General features: G+C 36.7%; 1 non-coding gene across 1 annotated transcript; it reads left to right on the top strand.

Moving 5' to 3' along the window:
* The first annotated feature begins 7,577 nt into the window (after nt 1-7,577).
* LOC111558637 lies at nt 7,578-7,681 on the top strand. The gene has a single exon (XR_002739719.1). It is a non-coding gene; the product is annotated as a U6 spliceosomal RNA (small nuclear RNA).
* Nucleotides 7,682-23,402: the final 15,721 nt, after the last annotated feature.

Genomic DNA, 23,402 nt, shown 5'->3' with positions numbered 1-23,402 from the left:
TTGGCCCCATATTTGTCTTATTCAGCACATTGAGTATATCCTGCCACTCCTTTCTTGCCTGCCAAGTTTCTGTGGATAGGTCTACTGGAAACCTGTCTTCCCTTGTAGGTTAGGGACTTTTTTCCCTTGCTGCTTTCATGATTCTCTCCTTGCCTAAGTATTTTGTGAATTTGACTATGATATGCCTTGTTGATGGTTGGTTTTTGTTGAATCTAATGGGGGTCCTCTGTGCTTCCTGGATTTGATGTCTGTGTCTTTCCCCAGGTTAGGAAAGTTTTCCGCTATGATTGGCTCACATAACAATTCAACCTCTATTTCTCTCTCTTCCTCTTCTGGGACCCCTATGATTCTGATGTTGTTCCTTTTTAATGAGTCACTGATTTCTCTAAATCTTATATTGTGCTCTTTTGCCTTAATCTCCCTCTTTTGTTCTGCTTCATTTTTCTCTATAAGTTTGTCCTCTATATCACTGATTCTCTGTTCTGCCTCATCCGTCCTTGCCACCACTGCATCCATCCGTGATTGCAGCTCAGTTAAAGCATTTATAATTTCAATCTGGCTCTTTTTTACTTCTTTTATCTCTGCAGAAATTCTAATCTGTCTTCGACTCCAGCTAGTATTCTTATTACCGTGATTCTAAATTCTGGCTCAGACATCTTGCTTGTATCTCTGTTGGTTAAATCCCTGGCTGTTGTTTCTTCGTGCTCTTTCTTTTGGGGTGATTTCCTTCGTTATGTCATTTTGAAGGGAGAAAAGTAATTAATGAGGTATAAAAATTAAAATTAAAAGAAAAATTATAATTAAAAAAATATTAAAATTAAATAATTAAACACACACACACACACACAAATTGAATAAATGATGCTAGATCCTAGGTGTGTTTTGGTCTGGGTGTTGGAAGTGGTTTGACAGATTAGAGGAAAAAAGGGGGTAGGGGAAAGAAATCGTTTGAGAATTTGAAAAAATGAATACACAGAAGTAGACTAAAATGAGATGATGGAGGTAAAATAGAAGTTGAAAAAATATACACAGAAGTAAAGAATATAGTAGAAAAAAATTAAAAGTATTTTTATTAAAAATTAAAAGTAAAAATAATTTTTTTTCTTTTTCTCTTCAATAAAAAGAAAAGAAATGAAAAAGAAAAAGAGAAAAAAGAAAAAAGAAAAAATGGAAAAAAGGAAATCGTTTGAAAATTTGAAAAAGTGAATACACTATAGTAGACTAAAATAAAATGATGGAAGTAAAGTAGAATTTGAAAAAATTTACATTAAAGCAAAAAATATAGTTAAAAAAGTTAAAGAAAAATATTTTTAATATAAATTGAAGGTAAAAATTAAGTTTTTCTTTTTCTGCATTCACGAAAAAGAAAAGATACAAAAAAGAGAAAAAAATAAAAAGATCGTTTGAATATTTGAAAAGGTGAATACACTGAAGTAGAGTAATATACAATGATGGAAGTAAAATAGAATTTGAAAAAAATTACACAAAGTAAAAAATACAGTAATAAAAATTAAAGAAAAATATTTTTCATAAAAATTGAAAATAAAAATGAATTTTTTCTCTTTCTGTATTCAAGTAAAAGAAGTATAAAAGAAAAAAAAAGAAATAAAATCCAATAGATGAACCTGCAAACAGATTGATGTAGGACTGAAATTACTTCGTTTTCCCCTAGATGTCAGTCTATGTAGTTCTTTATAGTCCATAAATTAAGCGGGCAGTGAGACTTGTGTTCTTGAAGAGGGAAGTTGGCCCAGTTGGGCGGAGCTCAGTGTAATAACTCCGCTCTCCACTAGATGGCGCTGCTAGCCTACTGGGGCGGATTGTTGCGGGGCTCGTAGGTGCGTATGCGCGTGTGCGGGATTGTTGAAAATGGCGCTAGCCAGCTACCCAGTCTGTTCTCCCGGGTCAGCAATCGGGCACCTGTCCTGTGTCTTCAGCTTTTGTCCACTCCCCGCTTTTTCACTCTCCGTGACCAGGCCCCAGGCAGTACCCCTCTCCCGGGTTTTGTTTCAGATGCGGCTGTTTCCCCGGCCCCTTACTTCCAAAGGACTGAGTCTTTGACCCGTTCCGTGCCTCTGCGGGGAGGGTCTCACCGAGAAATGGCTGAATGCCGGCTGCGCACAGGAACGCTTGCAGGACTGCTGCTGCCGGTGCCCCAAGACTGTGGCCAGGTGCCAACCGGCCCCAGAAAAAGTTTGTGAGACAGTGTAGCAGCAGCATTTCAGGGATTATGGAAAATCACAACACACATCCGGCACCAGGCTTCACTCTTAAGGACCTTGTTCCAGCACCAGCGAATGTGGCCGTTTTCTGGGCTGGGACCAGGGGGCTTCAACAGTCTCTGCCAAATGTCCTTCCAGCAGTGGAACCGCTTTTCCCCGTGTGGCCCGAGAACCTCCTGGACCCCACTCTGCTCCTGAGGATTCGCCCTTTCCACCAGAGCACCACCAGGTATTGAGCTGTGGAGTTGCAGCCTTTGCGCTCCCTTTGTTTACACTCTTAATGGAATTTAAACCCTCTCTTTTCTCCCTTTTTAGTTTAGTCCCTGTGGCTGTTTCCAATTTTCCACTTTCTCTCCAGCTGCTTTTGGGGAGGGGTGCTTTTCCCCTATCCACTCCCCCCCCAAGCTGAGCTCTCTCAGCTTGGAAAAGCACATCCCTTCCTGCGCCTTCTAGCTCCCCAAGTTGACTTCCCCATGTGGCATACCTGCTGGATTCTGTGGTTCAGGTTGTGCAGATTGTTGTGTTAATCCTCCAGTCAGTTTTCTAGGTGTGTAGGATAGTTTAGTGTTGGTCTGGCTGTATTTCAAGGACAGAGACACACAAAAAACTTCCTTGCTGTTCCGCCATCTTCTAAGAGTTGGGCTGTATAACACATTTTAGGAAGAGCCACAAAGTTGATATATTCCCGAACTGAAAAACAGATGAAAAGGTAAATAAATTATGGTGTATCTGTGTGATGCAATACTACTTGTCAGTGAAAAAGAATATACTACTGATAAATACAATAACATGTATGAATCTCAACAAGAGTATGCTGAGAGACCAGACATATAAGAGTACATACTGTATGATTTCATTTATAGAAGTTTCTAGAAGGTAGAAAAACTAAAAAACAGACTCAGAAAGTAAATCTGTGTTTGCTTACCAGGGATGAAGGATGGATAGTGATAAAAGAAAACTTTTCTGGGTAATGTTTGATGATATTGGTAGTTACACAGGGTTATAAATGTGTCAAAACTCATGGAACTATATATTCAAAATTGATAGTTTGTTTGATATAAATTATACCTCAACAAAGGAGTTTTAAACAAAAAAGCTTCCATGTGTAGTTTTATGATCATGTGGCCCACCACGAAAGTATTTGGACTTTCTGTAAGCCACCAGAATGAGCCTGATGGACTCATTGGAAGTTTCTCCTCCTTCAGTAGTGAAGTGTCTGCAGCCTGCAATTCAACCAGAGCTTAAAGTGGAAGTTGCCTTAGAGAAAAGTGAAAAGACATCTATGGAGCGCTTCTCAGATCTGCATAAGATGCTTTTACTACATGTACATATATACTATTGTGTTTGAAAATTTCTGTTACAGAGGAGATTTTCTGTTGAAGGAAACCTCAAGATAAGCCATGTGGTAGGAGTATCCTATATTAAAGAGGCCTGAGTGTGATCAAACTGTTCTACCAGAGGCAAGGTCAGGAGCTTGTGGATTTCCATAGGAAGGAATTCGGAAACTTAGATGTAGGAGGCCAAGTGATTAGAATCAGTCAATGGGGGACGCTTGTGGGATTCATGGTCTTGCCTTGCCCCATAACCTTCTAAGACTACAATAAAGTCTGTAAAGGTTTATAGCAGAGTTGGTGGCTAGGCTCAGGGTGATCCAGAGTAGACAAGAAGGAGCTAGCAAAGGCACAGGAGTCAGACCACCAGGCCCCACTCACTGGGAATTAACAGACATCTTGCAAGGCTAGAGGGTTCTCCTATGATAAATAAATGTCAGGGTCTGCATCCTTCCCACATAAATCTATAGCATTTATTAGACTTTCTGGTTTATTCAATATTACTTTTACAACATATATGTAACAACTTTTTAAAAAATATCTTAAAGTAACGAATGAGAAACATAAATCATCTTAGGGTCAGAGTTGAGAGGAAGGAACCCTAAAGGCTGGCTTTCAGTCTGTTGAAATCTGTATACTCCAAATATGACTTTACGTTTTTTGTTTGAATTGTGGATAAATTCCGAAACATCAATATGTGTGTAAATATGTATTCTGAGGCCAAAATTTGCGTGAAACTTTGTTTTGGAATAATTTATTATATGACATTTCTACTTGAGGTGGTTAAAAATTTAAGGATAAATCTAAATACAAATTTCAAGTATTACTGTTAAAAGTTTATTTTGTAAATGTTAGATTCACTATTATGAAGTTTTTTAACTAACACCATTTTGATCTTTTACTGTAATTCTCTTAAGAGTTTACTGTTAAATTCTCTTTTTTATTTAAAAAAATTTTTTTAATGTTTATTTTTGAGAGAGTAAGAGAGACAAAGTATGAGTGGGGAAGGAGCAGAGAGAGAGAGAGGGAGACACAGAACCCAAAGCAGGCTCCAGGCTCTGGGCTGAGAGCAGTGAGCCCGAGGCAGAGCTCGAACTCCCAAACTGTGAGATCATGACCTGAGTCAAAGTCAGACACTTAACCAACTGAGCCACCCAGACACCCCTACTGTTAAATTCTTAAATGCTTCCTTTCTACATTTAGGGAATGATTGAGACCAATAGATGGGGTCAGGAGTGACCAGAAAGAAAATCAACTTTCCTTATAAGTATGGAATTCTTTCTACTTCTCCATTTAATATAAACATTGCCTTCCTAGCAAACACAAAATTACTGTGTTGTTAGGCAAAGAAAAGATTAATTCTGGTTTCTTCTTCTTCTTTTTTTTCCCCTCTATTTAGTATTTGGCAAAACATTGAAGAACTATACTACTGTTTATTCCTGAAAGGATGAATAATTTTAGCCTATAGTAATTGACCTAGTTGTTTTTGTTTTTGTTTTTGTCTTTGGTGTATAGATTAGGGTGTGTAGATTTGTGAATGTCTCTTAGAATAGTATTTCCAATCTTTACGTACAAACCCATCGGTGAGTCATAAAAGCAATTTAGTAAGTTATGAAACATGTTTAAATGTTTTAAAAATTAAATGATAGAAAATATCAAGAGTTCGTCACACAGTATTGTTCTGGGAAACACATTTTTCAGGTGTGTGTGTGTGTGTGTGTGTGTGAGAGAGAGAGAGAGAGAGAGAGAGAGAGAACTGGGTTGTAGGATAAAAAGGATTTTTGACTATGGTTTGGAACAGCAACAATATTTCTAAATAGTTCATATGAGTATTTTTAGAGGATCACCTAGAAGTTTCTGATAGCTGAGATAATTGAACACACTTCCTATGAAAAAATAGGTAGTGAATTATTGTTGAACTCAGCACTCAGACTCACAAATTTCATTACAGTGGTGTTGAATAAGAATATTAGGTTCACAGATGGCTCTCTTACATCTTTGTCTGAAGTCATTGTCCACTTTTTAATTTGTTGCTTAAACATTTCTTAAAACAGTACATCAGTATATTTTCAGGACATTTAAAAAATTAAAATATCATTGAACTTCTTTGGTTCATGTTTTGACGAAATACAAATATTCCATCATTTTTTCCCTTATTTTTAAAATTTCCTTTGCCTGGAATTCTCTGCTTCCAATTGGTCATACAGGCAAGTACTTTGCATAATTCAGAGATCATTTCCAAGATCACCCCCATAGAAGGGTTTCCTGAACCACCGAATCTAAAATCTGTCCCCTCAGTGTGTCACAAAAATATTGTTTTCTTTTTAGTGCCACTTATCACTTCTCTAAATTGTCTTGTTTAATAAAATATTGGTTTTCTTCTTTATTCTTCTGGCCGTTCACTCTGAAATCCACCTACCCATCTCTCCAGAATGTAAGCACCACGAAAGCAAGGTCCTTGCCTGTCTGTCCACCGCATGCCTTAGAAAAGTGTTTGTCACAGTCGTTCCTCAATGCTTGTTGAGTAGATGACTGATTTAATTTCAGAAATAATGACAAAAATTTGCTTATTACTTTATAAAAACTTTGTAAATGTGGAAATGAAGATAGCTACAGTGATATAACATTTATAATGACATCTTTTTGACCTGGCTTTGCCCTCACTAGGCCTTATCTATTTATTTTATATTTACTCTGAGTAGGAATGTTCTGATTCCAAACCTTGAATGGCTTAGGAAATAATCAAGGGTGGGAAAAAGAGCTTCTTACCAACCCTGACTGGCAATGACATTTAAAACTGGAGTCAACAATAACTATCATGAAGGCAATTGAAATACTTGGAGTTTGTAAGTCAGGTGGATGCTTTGGTGTATTACTGTCTGTCCATCTCCTGTTTTAGGGGTCAATACAAGCCCTCAGTGTATTAAAACCTATTAATATACTACTGAGAGGTATTTTTTCAGTAAGAAAATTAATAGAAGCAGACAATTACTATCTCTATTGTATGCTGGGGAAACAGTATATCTGCTTAAATGCACTTATTTGAATGGAAAATAGGTAAATATGAAGTATGCTAAAAAGATATAGGATAAAGCCCTTAAGAAGAAACTGGCCCTATGTTAAAGGTTAAACACTTCAGAAATAACATTATTTGGGGGGAAATTTTGACTCATTATTTGGGGATAATTGAATTGAGTCTTAAGAAATTCAGATATTGATGGGAGTGAGGAGATCGGGGGCAGGGAAAATGAGTGATGCGCATTGAAGAAGGCACTTGTTGCTATGAGCGCTGGGTGTTGTATGTAAGTGATGAATCACGGGAACCTACTCCCGATGTCAAGAGCACACTGTATACACTGTGTGTTAGCTAACTTGACAATAAATTACCTTAAAAATTCAGAAATATGTAACATTTAATAAGCTGGGTACATTTTAATAAGCTGGATGCATTGAATAATAGTGATAGTGATATACATTGGCTATGATGTAGCTTTCTTACTTAGGATATTATTGTGATTATGGAGCCACTAGTTTAAATAGACCGTAGTTATTTGGCAGAAAGATCCTATAATAAATACATTACATCCATATTAATACCAAGGAGCAATTAGTAACTTTCAAGTTGAGATTCAGTTTATTTATATACATCCTTCTCCAGATTCTCATTAAGTGCTACCCCTGTTTGTTATGTTTTAACAGATGTATGAGACACCAAAGAGGAATTATGTCAAATCAAATTGTTTATTATTTGATCTTAAAAGATGATCAAGAGGAGCAAATGACCAATGTTTAAATTCTAGGACCGAAAATAAATATTTCAGAAGACTCTCATCTTTTGTTGATTGCTGAAATACACAACAGAATCTCACTTCCTCACTACTTAATTTGCTGTTAAGAAATAATTTCTTGAAAAGAATTGCTTTGTCTGACAAAAATGGAAGATGGAAGGTCTACCGAAATAAGCATTATGTGTGTGTGTGCATATAGATATTGATATAGATAGATACAGATATAGATATAGATTGCCCACTTTGGCTGCACACATAATAGAACTGAAATGATACAGAGAAGATTAGCATGGCCCCCCATAAGGATGACACACAAATTTGTGAACTGTTCCATATTTTTGCTATAAATGAAAGTTAAGATAGTAATCCTAAGTTTTTATCACAAGAAAAATATTTTTTTTGTAACTGTATGAGATACTTATGTTAAGTAAACTTGTAATTACTTCATGATATATGTAAATCAAATCATTATGCTGTGTCTCTTAAATGAATGCAGTGCTATATGTCAATTATATCTCAGTGAAACTGGAAAGACTGATTATGCCACAAAGGCACAAACTGAAAGGTAAAAAAAAAAATCATAGCAACAAAATAATGTTAGTCTATTTTACTGAATACTGAGTTAGTGCAGGTTCTGACCCAGGTTTTTTTCACAAAAATTCTAGGACGTAGTTAATACCAGTTATACTTCTTCCCAATTTACAAACATAGAAGCTGAAAATTTTTTCTTACTTAAACTCCATAAACACTTATACTAGAAGTGCTTAAATACCAGTGAAAGAACTTGGTTTCCAAACTATGACTGCTGAATACAATGTTTCAGGGGGATAATATGCTCCTTCTATTACTGCCACAAAATATTACTTTGGTTAAAAAGAGAATGATTGATTGACTGATTGACTAGTTATGACAACCCTATTTACCCTCACTTTCAAGTCTATTAAGAATTGTCCAGCTGCTACAGGTTTGAAAATGTTTGTAAGTGAGAAAGAATGCCCTTGATAAATGCAGTGTTTTACTCTGTCAAAATGTAACAAAACTTTAAAGAGTGACTATTACTAAAGCACAATTAAACATTTTTTAAGGGCATGGATTTTGGGTTTTTAAATCCATGATATACATTTCGAGTTCTGGCAAATAGCAGAGAATTAGGTCTTCAAAGGGATCCTGGAAGGATGTCTATGGTCAAATGCATTTTCCAAAAGATACTCAATAACTGTTGTTTCCTTATTCTCACAAGGATCACACACTACAAATCTATAGCTATTTGGCCATTGTCATATTACTCTTGACTTACACTCCATTCTTACCATAAACAAAATAGTGACTGGGCACAAGTAGGAGATTTCCAGTTCTTAATCGCATACCAAGAATTACAGAGAACCTTGGTAATGTAAGATTTGAGGTAGATTAGTTTGAAGCCAATGACTTCTTGGCTCTGTCTTTCTCTCAAAAATAAATAAAAACGTTAAAAGAAAAGAAAATGTTATTGAAAGTAGCAACATTTTCAAGCTAGCCCACAAAAGTATCCTCAAACCCAAAATACTTGGGCTCCCTTTGTACCTTTTGGGATATTTATATTGGAATTAAACTACACAGCCTTTGAGAGTTACCTAAACACTATTCATACAATCTGCTAATAGCAAATTATGTTCTTAAAAATAGATAATAATTCAATCTATCTAAAAATATTTTGTAGCTAAAACTAAAATTGATAAAATGAATAAAAAAGTATTGGGAAAGGACTAACATACATAATGTTTGTATAATTCTATATTTATAAACTTCTGTTTAGGCTATCTGAGGAAACTCTAATATATAACACAAATTAATGTATATGTATACATATATGTGTACATACACATGTATGTATACCCAAATCTGAAGGTAAAGCCCATAGTATATGCCAGACTTTCAAAGGGATCTCGTATCTAAGAAACATTAAAGATTGAGGGCATAGAACTCAATTTTAATAAGTTTGTTTTTTTCTTATAACTACTACAGTCTATTATACCAGTCTCTAAATAGTAACAAATATTTGATAGTTCACAAAATCAAAATTTATGTATAGTAAAGTGGTTAACGGGAACATTCTGGAGTCTGTCTGCTAAGTTTTGAATCTCAGTTCTGCCATAGGTGACCACAGACAAATAATAATTTCTAATTGTCTCCTTTTAATTTTTGTAAATTGGGAAATTTATAGGGCTTCCCTTTTAGCTTTATTATGAGGAATAAGGAGAAAACTCGAGTAATACACTTAGACTATTGCTTAGTACAGATTTAATGTTCATAAATGAGTTCTTATTATAATACTTACCTTTGCTGAGTGGAAGCACTTATACAGTTAAAGATATGTGTATTGTGTGCTTATTTATTTTGAAATCAACCTGGATTGTATATTTGTCCCAGATACCAAAACATATATAGAATTTATTATCTTTTATGTCACTCTTAAATGATAAAAACCGTATATGATTTAAGAATATATACATTTACACATACATATCCATAGTTAAAATGAACAACCCAGTCTTTTTTTTTTTAATTTTTTTTCATCGTTTTTTATTTATTTCTGGGACAGAGAGAGAGACAGAGCATGAACGGGGGAGGGGCAGAGAGAGAGGGAGACACAGAATCGGAAACAGGCTCCAGGCTCCGAGCCATCAGCCCAGAGCCCGACGCGGGGCTCGAACTCACGGACTGCGAGATCGTGACCTGGCCAAAGTCAGATGCTTAACCGACGGCGCCACCCAGGCGCCCCGACAACCCAGTCTTTTTCTTCCATTGTAGGGAAAAACTCAGTTCATTCTTCCTCTTGTGTGTCTCCTGTACTATTCACACAGCACACTTCATTCTGGCACTTCTGGTCACCAAATGTGTAGGCTTTTTCCCCCACGACAAGCGATTCTCTGAGACATCAGCTGTGTGTCCTATAATTTAAGTCACTTTTAATACCAAACCTGGAGATGGTATCAGACCCCACAGGTTAAGGGCTCGGTCTCACGAGACTGTGCCCCCTCTTAATTTCAGATGTCAGTCACAAGGAGTAGGTCTTCAGGTTATTCACCACTTCTGTCTGATTTGGCTATAAATCAGAGGTTCTTGTGACCCTTTCTCAGTTTCAGTTGAATTGTTAGAGTGGCCCACAGAACTCAGGAAAATACTTACTTATGTTTACCAGTTTAGTAAAGGATATAATAAAGGACAGAGATGAAGAGACACCAAGGGTCTTGCGGAGTCTGGGTATGCCACTCTCTCGGTGAGGATGCATTGGCCAGCCAAGAAGCAGTCTGAACTCCTCTTATTGGGATTTTATGGAGGCTTCTTCTTCACATAGGCATGATCATTTTTTTGCTCCATTTCCAGCTTCTCTCCCCTCACTGGAGACTGGGGAGAGGGGCTGAAAATTCACAGCTTCCAATCATGCCTTGGTCTTTCTGGTGACCATTCCCCATTGAGGAGCCATGCAAGAACCCACACAGAGTTGTCTTAATAGAACAAAGGATGCTTACAGTGGTCTTCTCACTCAGGAAATTACAAAGGTTTTAGGAGCTCTGTGCCAGGAGCTGGAGGCAGAGACCAATAAATATAGTTTCTATGATGTCACAGTAATGAAACTATAACCAAGTGCACCAATATCAAAAGTTTGGTTACCCTGGGGTGCCTGGGTAGCTCAGTTAGCTAAGAATCCAGTTATGGCTCAGGTCATGATCTTGGGGTTCCTGAGTTCAAGCCCTATGTTGGCTCTGTGCTGACAGCTCGGAGCCTGGAGCCTGTTTCAGATTCTGTGCCTCCCTCTCTCTCTGTCCCTCCCCTGTACATGCTCTGCCTCTTTCTCTCTCTCAAATAAACATCAAAACTTTGGTTCCTTTGGGTAAAAAAGGTTGGACAATATATAGAGAAGAAAGGGAGAGAGAAGTGAGCAAATACAGTGAGATAGCTACATGGATGAATGATTGTATGTTATTTTCTATATGTTTGAACTATATTAATAAAATATAAAATATGTACAAAAGTGCTAGAAACTTTAATGAATCTGGGCAACACTGGTAACTTTTTATTCAGTTTTTACTGTTTCAGAACTACAAGTTATGATATTATTCCAGAAGACCGTTTTTTTTTTTTTACTAAGTATTACCCTTATCCCTCTTAAATATATATTAAATATATTGTTCACAATATATAATGACTATATTGGATAACAGCAAAATAAGATAAATTCATTCTTTTAGTAAAATAAAACATTTAAACATTGATAAAATCCAAGTACGTGTTATCAGTAGATATATTTTTGCCTTATTAATTTTTAAGTCTGATATATAAGGATATATATTGCACTAAATCGCTAATTATTTAGTTTAAATAGGTCTTTATAATGCCTTGGGATCTTTAATTGATTACAAGGGTTGCTTTTCTGCTTGGGTTTAAGTTACAGTTAGAATTTAAAAAGATCTGCAGATATATACATTTATATACAATACAGACAGTTAGTTACATAATGTTGTTTGGTAATTCCTATGATAGGTAAGATATTTAGATAATTATTTTTTTTATTTTTTTTTATTTAAAAAAATTTTTTTTTCAACGTTTATTTATTTTTGGGACAGACAGAGACAGAGCATGAACGGGGGAGGGGCAGAGAGAGAGGGAGACACAGAATCGGAAACAGGCTCCAGGCTCCGGGCCATCAGCCCAGAGCCCGACGCGGGGCTCGAACTCACGGACCGCGAGATCGTGACCTGGCTGAAGTCGGACGCTTAACCGACTGCGCCACCCAGGCGCCCCATTAGATAATTATTTAATACCTACTATGTGCCAAGAGCTGGGATGGACTCTGAGAAGGTGACATTATAAGTTAATTACCTTGAGGATGATTTGTAGTCAAATAACTACAAAATTGTGAATTGTAAATTATGTTAATATATCTGTGTAAAAATGTTATAGAAGGTAAGAAAAAGGTGTGAAAACTCACAGACTGTGATTTATGTGACTTTATTTCTCAAAAGTAAAGCTTTTACATTCCGTCTTGGATACCTCTCTTGCTATCACCTATGCAGGGGCCGGCTGGTGTGGGGGGAGGTGAAATGACTGCTATTTACACACAATAACTAATGAAAGAGAGTCTCTTGGAATTGTGCCAACTGATGGCTCCTTGCAGGGGTGGTGATTTGTCTAAATGAAGATTGTTGTCTTGATTAATGAGATAACAAATACAGAAGTTTGTGAGATTAGATTCTCTGTTGGAAGGGCAAAATTTCATAGAATAAGCATGCTTTTGAAATAAAAAGAACACATTTTATTTTCTAGCTGACACTTTCACTCTTATTTGCTGTCAATAAAATAGAGCAAAATTGGTTATACGTGTGTCCTTTCATTCCTAATCCCAAGTTTCTTAGTGATACCCCTCTGCACACGCAGAAATATTCACACATCAGAGGATCTATGACCGAAAATGAAGGCCCCCATATGTTGCAATGTAATTAATAGGAGATTATAAGTAAAAGCTAAGCTCATGACATACTCTATGGGAAAATCATCTTCCTTAAATAACAAGGTAATCAATATGCAAATATCTGGTTTATTGTAAGATTCAGACTATATACTCTAGTATTTAATAATTTAAGTATAGATATAAACCATATATAAGAAGGAATTAATAATAGAAAGCAATAAATGATTAATGAAAAAATATAAGTGAGATAAATGAGTAGAGTGTGCATTACGCAGTACCTTTGCTACTCTTACATGGTAAAGTGTTTTGAATTGATTAATTAGTTTGGGATTGGAGTGAAAGAGGGAACTCTAGCCAGGATTTGAAAGATTGTCACAATTTTGTTAAGTGGAGGAGACATGGGGGTTATTTTACTCATTCATTCAATAATTCATTCATTTAGTCAATTAGTATGTAAAAAAAAGTTTGAACATCTAAGATGGACATCTAAGTAGCAAAATGGGCTTGTCACTGGATTGACAGATGTAAAGCCATTAGAAATGATCTCTGACCACATGGAACCACAAAGTTCATGATAAGTATTATGAAATAAATGTGCTATAATATTAAAACAGATAACTTTTAATTTAGACTTCTGAGTCACACAGAAAGCTTGTTTGTGAAATAAATATTGAAGGCTAGAAAAATGAATGGAGTGCAGGGACCAATATGTTCTCTGAAAATCAATTTTAGGAGCTCTTTCTGGGTTGCCTGACAATGGTCTCCCTTCCAGTAGCCAAATTCAATGTCCCTCAGAAAAGCCCTGTTTTGGGGCACCTGGGTGGCTCAGTCGGTTAAGTGTCCTACTCTTGGTTTCAGCTTAGGTCATGATTTCATGGTTTGTGGGCTTGAGCCCCACCTTGGTCACTGTGTTGACAGTGCAGAGCCTGCTTGGGGTTCTCTCTGTCTCTCTCTCTCTCTCTCTCTCTCTCTCTCTCTCTGCCCTTCCCCTGCTTGCTCTGTCTCTCTCTCAAAGATAAATAAATAAACTTAAAAGAGAAAAAGAAAAGTAAAGCCCTGTTTGTGGGTATGGATGAACTTCTTCACTTCTCATAGAATGTCATACAGCTTGGTCACCCCAAAAGCACAGGAACAGAGGCAGGGGAGAGTTTGTCTTTCGAGTGAAGACTTCAGTCTTTTGGGCCCTTGAAGTCACTGCTTTAGCTGGGCAGCGTTCTCACAGATAATTTTGCACCTCCAGACTCCTCTTTTCATTTGATGCAAATAGGCCTTCATGCCACAGTTGGAAGCAGATAGCACTCTGCAGTGCATCTTCCCCTCTCCTATGTTCTCAGCTACATCCTCATCAAAAAAAAAAAAAAAAAAAGTAAATCAATACATTTAAGAGAGAAAAAAAATCTCATCCTATCTCTTTTCGAAGGTTCCATATAACTGCTCTTACAAATATTTCCTTCGAATAGGAAAATGCACTAAATAATCTTGTAAATCACATCAGAAGTTTACAATAATAATCTGATAAAGTCTATTAGAGGAAATCCCTAAGGCATTCAAGGTGATAAAAGCAGACCCAATATTTGATATATCATTCAGTAGGGAACTCAGACACTGAGTATGAGTATGAGAAACATTTCCAGATACCCTATGCCTTTTTCCAGTCAAGTGTGATACATTTTCTATGTAATCTAGACAGGAGTGATCTAACCTAAAAATTTTAATTATATTATTAGTATCACCAACCACAAAATTACATTGTGTTCTCCGTTCTATCACATTTTTTTTTTTGAAAGAGAGAAAATGTGCAATGGGCTAACCTTTACTTCCATGGATCCAAATACACAATTATGGGCAGTGAAGATAGGTGCTGAAGGATGTCATCAGCATGGTATAAATCCGGAGATAGGGAGTTTTCCTTAATGTTATTTTAGTTACCTCCAAACACTGTTATTTAATTAAAGACATCTCAAGATATATGCAGATAAACATTTGTGGAATGGAAATGTGTGCCCTGGGATTCTTTTAATTGTAGATTCTGTGCAGAGGTGTTTGTATTGATGAAATCTTGCTTTCATTCCTTTCTGCACAATGTTCTCAATTTCTTTAGATGGAAAGATTTCCATATCTGAAATATAAGGCATTGTACTCAATACAATCCAAAGAATTCTCTTGTCATAAAACATTACATGGCATCTCCTCCTCAGACATTTGAACTCTTCAGGGAGAAACAAATGTCATAAAAATGGTGCCGGTCTCACAATAGTGGCAATCCAATATGGCTACCTAACTCGTAGCTTCAGATTGTTTTCTGTTTTGCTAACCCAAAGGCTTTTTCCAATGTCCATATTTAATAATGTGACTATTATACAAAAAAATAAACTGAAAGTAAATACTAAAAATCAGGAGAATAGCAGATGAAAAATACATCTGGTGATGCTTCTGTGGTGTTAACAGCTGACATGTAATTAAGCTAACTCTAGCCTAAGCCTCATTATTATTATGCTTTAGTTTCTGTGGACTTTTAATTACTTGGCATGATGTGTGCCAGTGTGCTATTCAAATACCTCTATTTTCAGTTTCATTGTTTTTTGTTATACTTCCACTGTCATCTTTTCTTTTAATAATTTAATTTAAAGGTAACGATGGAGAACTTCTAACCCTTATGTCTCTGAATATAAATTTTAATGAAAATGGGTTCAACAGTTTTGATTCTGTTTTCTGTTGTTTGGAACTGACTAAAAGTCATGACTATTTAATAAAAGTGAGAAAAGAATCCAGCAAAGACCAAATTAGAGACACCTTCTAGTAGTTACATTGAAAATCTGTTGTTAAAAAAAACCTGGTTTTTTGGGGCGCCTGGGTGGCTCAGTCAGTTGAGCATTTGACTTCAGCTCAGGTCATGATCTCACGGTCTGTGGGTTTGAGCCCCATGTCAGGCTCTGTGCTGACAGCTCAGAGCCTGGAGCCTGCTTCAGATTCTGTGTCCCCTTCTCTCTCTGCCCCTCTTCCACTCACACTCTGTCTCTCTGTCTCAAAAATAAACATTAAAAACATTTTTTTAATCTACTTTTGGGGTAGCCACCTTCATTAACTATCATAGTTGGATCTTCTGGATAATTTGCTGCTGCTTCTACATCAACATTTGCTGCTTCACTTTGCACTTTACGTTATGGTGATGGCTGCTTTCCTTAAACCTCATGAACCTGCTTCCACTAGCTTCAGACTTTTCTTCTGCAGTTTCCTCACCTCTCTCAGTCTTCACAGAATTGAAGAGAGTCAGGGCCTTGCTGTGGACTAAGCTTTGGTTTAAGGGACTGTTGTGGCTGGTTTGATCTTCTATCCAGACCACTCAAACTTTCTCCATAGCATCAATAAGGCCGTTTTGCTTTATCACTTGTGTGTTCACTGGTGTAACACTTTTAACTTCCTTCAGGAACTTTTCCTTTGCATTCACAACTTGGCTAACTCTTTGGCACAAGAGACCTAGCTTTTGACCTGTCCCAGCTTTCAACATGCCTTCCTCCCTAGGCTCAATCATTTCTAGCTTTTGGTTTAAAATGAAAGACAAGTAACTCACATGAACACTTAGAGGCCATTGCGAGGTTATTAATTGTCCTCATTTTAATATTGTGTGTCTCATGAAATAGGGATGCTCAGGGAGGGAGGGAAGTGGGGGAATAGCCAGTCAGTGGAGCAATCACAGCATACACAACACTTATCAATTAAACTCACCATCTTGTATGGATGCAGTTGATGGCACCCAAAACAATTAAAATAGTAACACCCAAGATCACTGATCACAGACAAATAAAATAGTAATGAAAGCCATCACAAATATAATAATAATGAAAAAAATTGAAATTTCATAAGAATTACCAAAACGTAGCATAGAGACATGAAGTGAGTAATGCTATTGGAAAATGGCTGTGACAGACTTGCTCAACACAGGGTTGTTACACACCTTCAATTTGTAAAAAGTGAAGTACCTGGAAAGCACAATAAAACAAAGCACCATAAAATAAGGCAGGCTTGTGATATATTTCACAATCAGCCAAAAATCAAATTTTGTTTATTGCATTCTATTTAAGAAGCAGGAAAGTGAGTAGTCTATTAAAAAATGTTATCGGGGCACCTGGGTGGCTCAGTCGGTTAAGCGTCCGGCTTCAGCTCAGGCCATGATCTCACAGTTTGTGAATTCGAGCCCTGCGATGGCATCTGTGCTGACAGCTCAGAACCTGGAGACTGCTTTGGATTATGTGTCTCCCTCTCTCTCTGCCTCTCCCCTGTTCATGTTCTGTGTCTCTTTCTCAAAAATGAATAAATTTAAAAAAATTTTTTTAAATATTCTCAAAGCAGAAAGTAATAATGTTTTTCCTTCCTAAGTTTTTATTTAAATTCCATTTAGTTAATATACAGTGTAATATTAGTTTCAGGTGTAGAATTTAGTAATTCATTGTTTAATAGATCATCCGGTGCTCATCACAAGTGTATTCCTTAATACCCATCACCCATCTAGCCCATTTCCCCGCCCATCTCCTCTCCAGTAGCCCTCAGTTTGTTCTCTATATTTAAGAGTCTGTTTCTTGGTTTGCCTTTCTTTTTCCCCCCATGTTTGTTTGTTTGTTTTTCTTAAACTTCACATATGAGTGAAATTATATGGCATTTGTCTTTCTCTGACTGACTCATTTAGCATAATACTCTCTAGCTCCATCCACATCAGCATGAATGGCAAGATTTCATTCTTTTTTATGGCTGAGTAATATTCCATTGTATATATTTACCACATAGAAAGTAATAATTTTAGACACAGATTGTGAGGTCATATCTCAATCTGCAAATATTTTGGCACTGAACAGTGAGTCTTATATATCTGTAAAATTCACTTCTATGGACCACATTATATTTTACTGAAGATGTGTTCATGTTCTTGAATCACAAGGTACTTTTGACTTCCTGTTAACCACAATCCTTACCTCCCTCTCTTTTCAAACAAATGCCAGGATTTGTTTCTATATATTTGTATATGCAAGGAAGACTTATTCACAGCTAGGTGAAGACAGATGATGTTCTCTCATGCTAGCAGTGAGACATTAATTGAAAAAGGAAAAGAAGTGTATACTACAATAGAAAGGCTTCTATAGCACACTAAGTGTCTTGGGGTGGGCACTCTAGAGATGGGAAGGTAGAGGAGGATATAGATGGAACTAGTCAAGAGGATTCAGAAGCCAAAAACATGATTTTTCTCTGGACCCAGTAGTGTCCCCAGGATTGGAGGCTCTAGGAAAATCAGAATATAATAACTAGGTCGACACACACATGACCCCAAGCTGTATGGTGGCAGCATCTGGGGCTGTACAAGTGGCTTTGCTCATGGAGCATGCAGATAGGGCAGGACAGGAAGAACAGAGTAATCAATACATTGATTGCAAAGGGATTTTGAGAAACTCCCAGAAACTACTAAGCAAATACTTGTGGATAGAGTCTATTTTATTTTTTTTTTAATTTTTTTTTTCAACGTTTATTTATTTTTGGGACAGAGGGAGACAGAGCATGAACGGGGGAGGGGCAGAGAGAGAGGGAGACACAGAATCGGAAACAGGCTCCAGGCTCTGAGCCATCAGCCCAGAGCCTGCCGCGGGGCTCAAACTCACGGATCGCGAGATCGTGACCTGGCTGAAGTCAGACGCTTAACCAACTGCGCCACCCAGGCGCCCCTAGAGTCTATTTTAAATGGGTGGATGTTTTTGAGATCATGGACCTATGAGCCACATTCAAATTTTATTTTGTTTTTATCCTGTTGAACTTACTTTAGGTGACCAACCTTTCGTTTTCCTCGGAACATAACTGGTGATCTGTCCTTACGGGATGATAGACTAATTTCTTTGTACAAGATTATACTGAGTTTGCTTCAAAAGCACATTTGGGCATGTTATGCAAATAGACAACTGTTATAAATCTCAATATCCAGGCTGACACTCTCCAAGTATGTGTGAAACTCAATTTAACTGTTAAAAGTGATTTATTATTTATATTTCCAAATATGTATATGTCTCTGAAAGGTCTGTTTACTGTTCGCTCAGTGAAATATACTGAGTATTTGTAAATGAGTAAATTGCTGATCTAAGTCACTGACCCACACAATTCTCTTAGATATTTCTGATCATTAACTGGAGGAAATCTGGCTGGTATCTATTGATTTAGTCAAACAGTTTACAACTTCACACAAAGTTATAGTGCTAGATTCAGCTTCTTGCCTTAAAAATCCCTGCACAGGATGACAACTGAACTTCTCTCTGTGATTAGAGTTGCCTGCTATATTTAGATACCCAAGGAACTCCAGCATGGACCATCTGCTTTATTCCATGTACTTTTGTTTAGAAACTTTCTAAACTTTTGTTTAGAGTTTGTTTCTATCCTGACTTGATTCACCAATTATTTGCACAGCTCTCAATGCTTTTCTATTTCAAAAGTCTTTCCTACGATAAAGTGGATAAACAGCTCTTTAAGCATCAAGTGCTCAATTATTTTCTTCAGTTCTCATGAACAGAGTGTGTATATATATTATTTTGTCTGATCTATGACATCTTTGGAGAAAGAAAGAAGCCATTATCATTAATGGCATTCTAGTGCATTTAATGGGGCACTAGAGTAATCAACACACTGAATCTGTGGCCTCCTTACCTGTGACACACAGGAATATGTTATACAGATTAGGGAAAACCTCAAGAGACACATGTACTCTTTGTTATGCGCTTATGTCTAATATGTATATTTATATCTACATCTGCATCATCTATATATCTTTATCTTGTACCTTGTTTTCTTGTACTTTGCCGATTATGCAAGACAACCAAGAACATTGCCTTAGGGGTGCCAGAGTGGCTCAGTCAGTTAAGGGTCTGACTCTTGATTTCAGCTCAGGTTATGATTTTGGCTCAAGTCTTTATTCCAGCTCAAGGTTTGTGGGATTGAGTCCCAGGTTGGGCTCTGCACTGAGCATGGAGCATGCTTAAGATTTTTTCTCCCTCTGACCCTCTCCTCCACTCTCTCTCTCACCCTAAAAAAATTAGAATAAAAATAAAAGAACAGTAGTGCCTTTTGTGCCCGCCTCTCACCACCATGGAATGATGTGACAGTAAGTGGTAAATAGTATACTTTCTGGGCTTATTATTTCCCTTGGTGGTGTATACAGGTTATTGCTTTCTTTGGAAAATCTCTGCTGTGACTACTGCTTCTTTCATGACTTTACAAGATGTTTTTTACTGATAACGATCCAGAAAAATTTAATTAAAAACAAATTTAAATAGGGCCATAAGCAGAGATCTCCTGTTCCCATTTCTAGCTACAGTTTTCACTAGTTCCTAAGTGAGAAGCTGGAGGTTAAGGTTTTATATTAACTAGTGCTGGTCCCAACTTTACTATGTTTGATTTAACCACGAAAAAAAGCTTTTAATGAAGTTATTTAGAGCATTTTCAGGAAATCTTTGTTGTCTTCCAGAAAAATCTGGAGTTAAATAACCCCTTCAGATATTGCTAAAGAAAAAATATTTAAATCAGCTGGTGCTTAAAAGACATTTATTTATTTATTTATTTATTTATTTATTTATTTTTAAAGACATTTATTATGTAAATTCTGATGTTTGCACTTTATGGGGGAGAACACAAGACAGAAATACAATAAATTATTCTCTATTTCCTACAATTGCTTTTCAGTGTAGTACTTCCCATGGCTCTTCACAAAATTTTCTATACTCAGAATCTGTAATATTCTGTTTGAGCAAGTCCTATTTGTTTAAGATAATTGTCTAGAAACTATACTACATGTCATCGATATTAGCAACAGGGCATACAAGTTTCATAGAATTCAGTACACGTGATGACAGGGGATCAGAAGAACAATTGGATATCTAGGCAAAGCGGTGGAAAAAGTCTGGAGTCTGGACTTGGGTTCACTTAAATTGCTTGACACTCAATATGGTCACCTGCAAAATAATGATAGTAATACTGACTTTTTCCAGAGAAAGGAAGGAGATAATGTGTAAGAAAAACCCTTCCTACACACTTCAGAGTGCTCCACAAACACTAGTTCCTATTAATGATGACTGTCACAGATAATTTGCCACTGGTGGGAAATGCTGTCGTCTCTGCAGCATTGATACCAGGGAGGGTATTGCAGAGAACAAGAAAGCTTCAGTATTCTCTAGACCATTGCTGTGTCCAATTCGGGACTGCCATCTGCCCACAGCAGCCTCACCTCTCAAGGTAGACCTGTTGCTGTTCACCACACAGTGTTACAGTAAGGGTCAAAAGAGATTAATTATCCTGCCCTTGTGGCTATAATGCCTTTCATTCACTTTCCCTTTGTCCATGGATGGGACAACTGTCAAAAGCTAGAAAACTCTGAGAACTAACCCCTTGCGATGGCACATCCTCAGCAATGTCACTGGCCACATGTAGATTTCATGTTTTATTCTCTAAGGTGAAGTTAGTTTATTTGAAATGGCTGTTTATTTCTCTTTGCAGAAAGGATTGACTTTCCACAATGTCCCTTTTTTATTTGTCTCTTTCCTTGTCTGTTTCCCTTACTCTCTGCTTGAGAGCAGAACAATGATAAATTTATTTCTTGAAAAAAATAGCAAATTGTGAGAAAGCTCTTTCATTAGCTTTTCTTTCTCTGCTTTATTTGCTTCAAGAGATGGAGTAGTCTGAAAGCAAGCCTTTTACAATGGCGCTGGATTTAATAATTATTTGCAAGACTCTACCTTGAAGTGTAGAATTGCACCCTAGCAAATTCCACTAAAAGTGTTATAAATTAAGTAGATGTTCCAATTAGCAATTGAGACTCCCGCAAGCTAACTTTTGAAATAACAAGAGCCCTGAAAATCCAGCTGAGAAACCAGGAAAGGACATTGGAAAGGTTGTCACAATGATGGGATTTTGTCCTGACTGTGCAACATTTTAGTTCCTTTCACTGAAGGTTCTGGAAAAAGGGGCAGATTAAAATCCTTAAGGTAGGTCAGGTAGCCTGACAGACTCTGTCTCACTCCATATCAATGATGCTAATCTGTGATAAATATTTGGTCTTTGACCTTCTTTATGCCAACCTTCTTTAATTTGCCTACTTTCCTCCTTTTTTGTTTTCTCCTAATTGCTTCACTTGATTCTCATTCAAACTCACTTAGACAAAAAGAGAGGTAAAAAAAAAAAAAGAAGAAAAGAATATTACAGACATTCATTGAATACATTTAAAAGATATTTAATTAAGTTTTGCCATAGATGCTTCATTATAATTGCTTATTAGAAAAAAAGTAATTTTTCTAAGCTTGTTTACAATTTTACAAATTGGAATCTGGGTGGTATTGTGGCAAGAAACGGAATGTATGATCAGAAACCTGGTCGGGTTGACTTGAAAATAAGGTGTGTGTCAACATTTACCACCCTTAGGATGTTGAGCAAGTGATTTAATTTATATATGTGGTGCATCTTATTACTATCACAGTTTCAAAAATGCAAATTCCCTATTTTATATGCAGCTCATCTGCTCTTAAACTGGTATAATATAATGCCATTAATTGAGATTAACTTGAAGTAATGACATTTTACTTTGGAATAAAGTTAATATTTTAAAATTCGTTTTACGATCAGTTAGAACACAGAACTGATAGTTTATTTCAGAGCCGCCTCTTCAGGCACAGAACTTGGTGTCCGAATGGGGCTCAGAAAGCCCACCTCAGTGCTGTGGGGGAACCAGATGGCCTTCTGAGTTCCCCCCTTGATACGAAGTCTGTGAGTCTGATAATCGCCCTTAACAAATGAGTACCACATAAAATGTACATACGCTAACATGATTTCCTGCACAAATGCGCAGAGGCCAAAAGTAGATGACATTAGTGCCAGTGAGTATGATAGTCCATCCTGATGGCAAAATAACCTCAGAATCACCTGAGCTCTGGTGCAGCATTCTCTGCTGCCTCTTTTCATCCCCACTCTTTTCTGGTCAACTATCAGCTTCTTCTCTCTAATTGTCATACATGTAGACCATCCTGTGCTCTCTGCACTGGTCAAGGCTCTGGGCCTTGTGCACGTATGTTGCAGTATTTGTTAGACATTGTTTTGTGAGAGGTGATTAATATGTTTGGCTATCCTCCGGCCAAAACACTTAGTTTACTAAAAATCAGATAAGAAGTTCTTATGTTTATGCATCTTTATGCTCCTGATACTTTAAAGTATGCTCATGAGACTTTTTAAATAAATTCTCCCCAAAATCACAGAAGTAAATAATATTTTAGTAAATGTGCTTTAGCGTCTCTATAGCAAATATGCTTTAATATGAAATGCCTTAATGTTACAGCTGATAATAATTAATAAAGGAAATATAAATAAAGCTATGTGTGTAATCCTCAATTTCTAATTGAACATATTGAATCTACACATGTCTCTCTGGCACCCTAGAAAAAAATGTTCAGTTTTTTAACTTTGATTTTAAATGGACAGCAACTGTTCTCCCTGGGGAAATATTCTCAGCAGAAAATCCAGGAGTCCTATAGTCAATAATACAAGAAAAAAATATGAGAAATGGGGAAAATATCTTCTGAATAAATACATAGGTCAAGAA

The sequence above is a fragment of the Felis catus genome, chromosome F2 (assembly GCF_018350175.1).
Source record: "Felis catus isolate Fca126 chromosome F2, F.catus_Fca126_mat1.0, whole genome shotgun sequence".
Taxonomy (NCBI): Eukaryota; Metazoa; Chordata; class Mammalia; order Carnivora; family Felidae; genus Felis; species Felis catus.
This window is presented reverse-complemented; position numbering and strand designations above follow the sequence as displayed.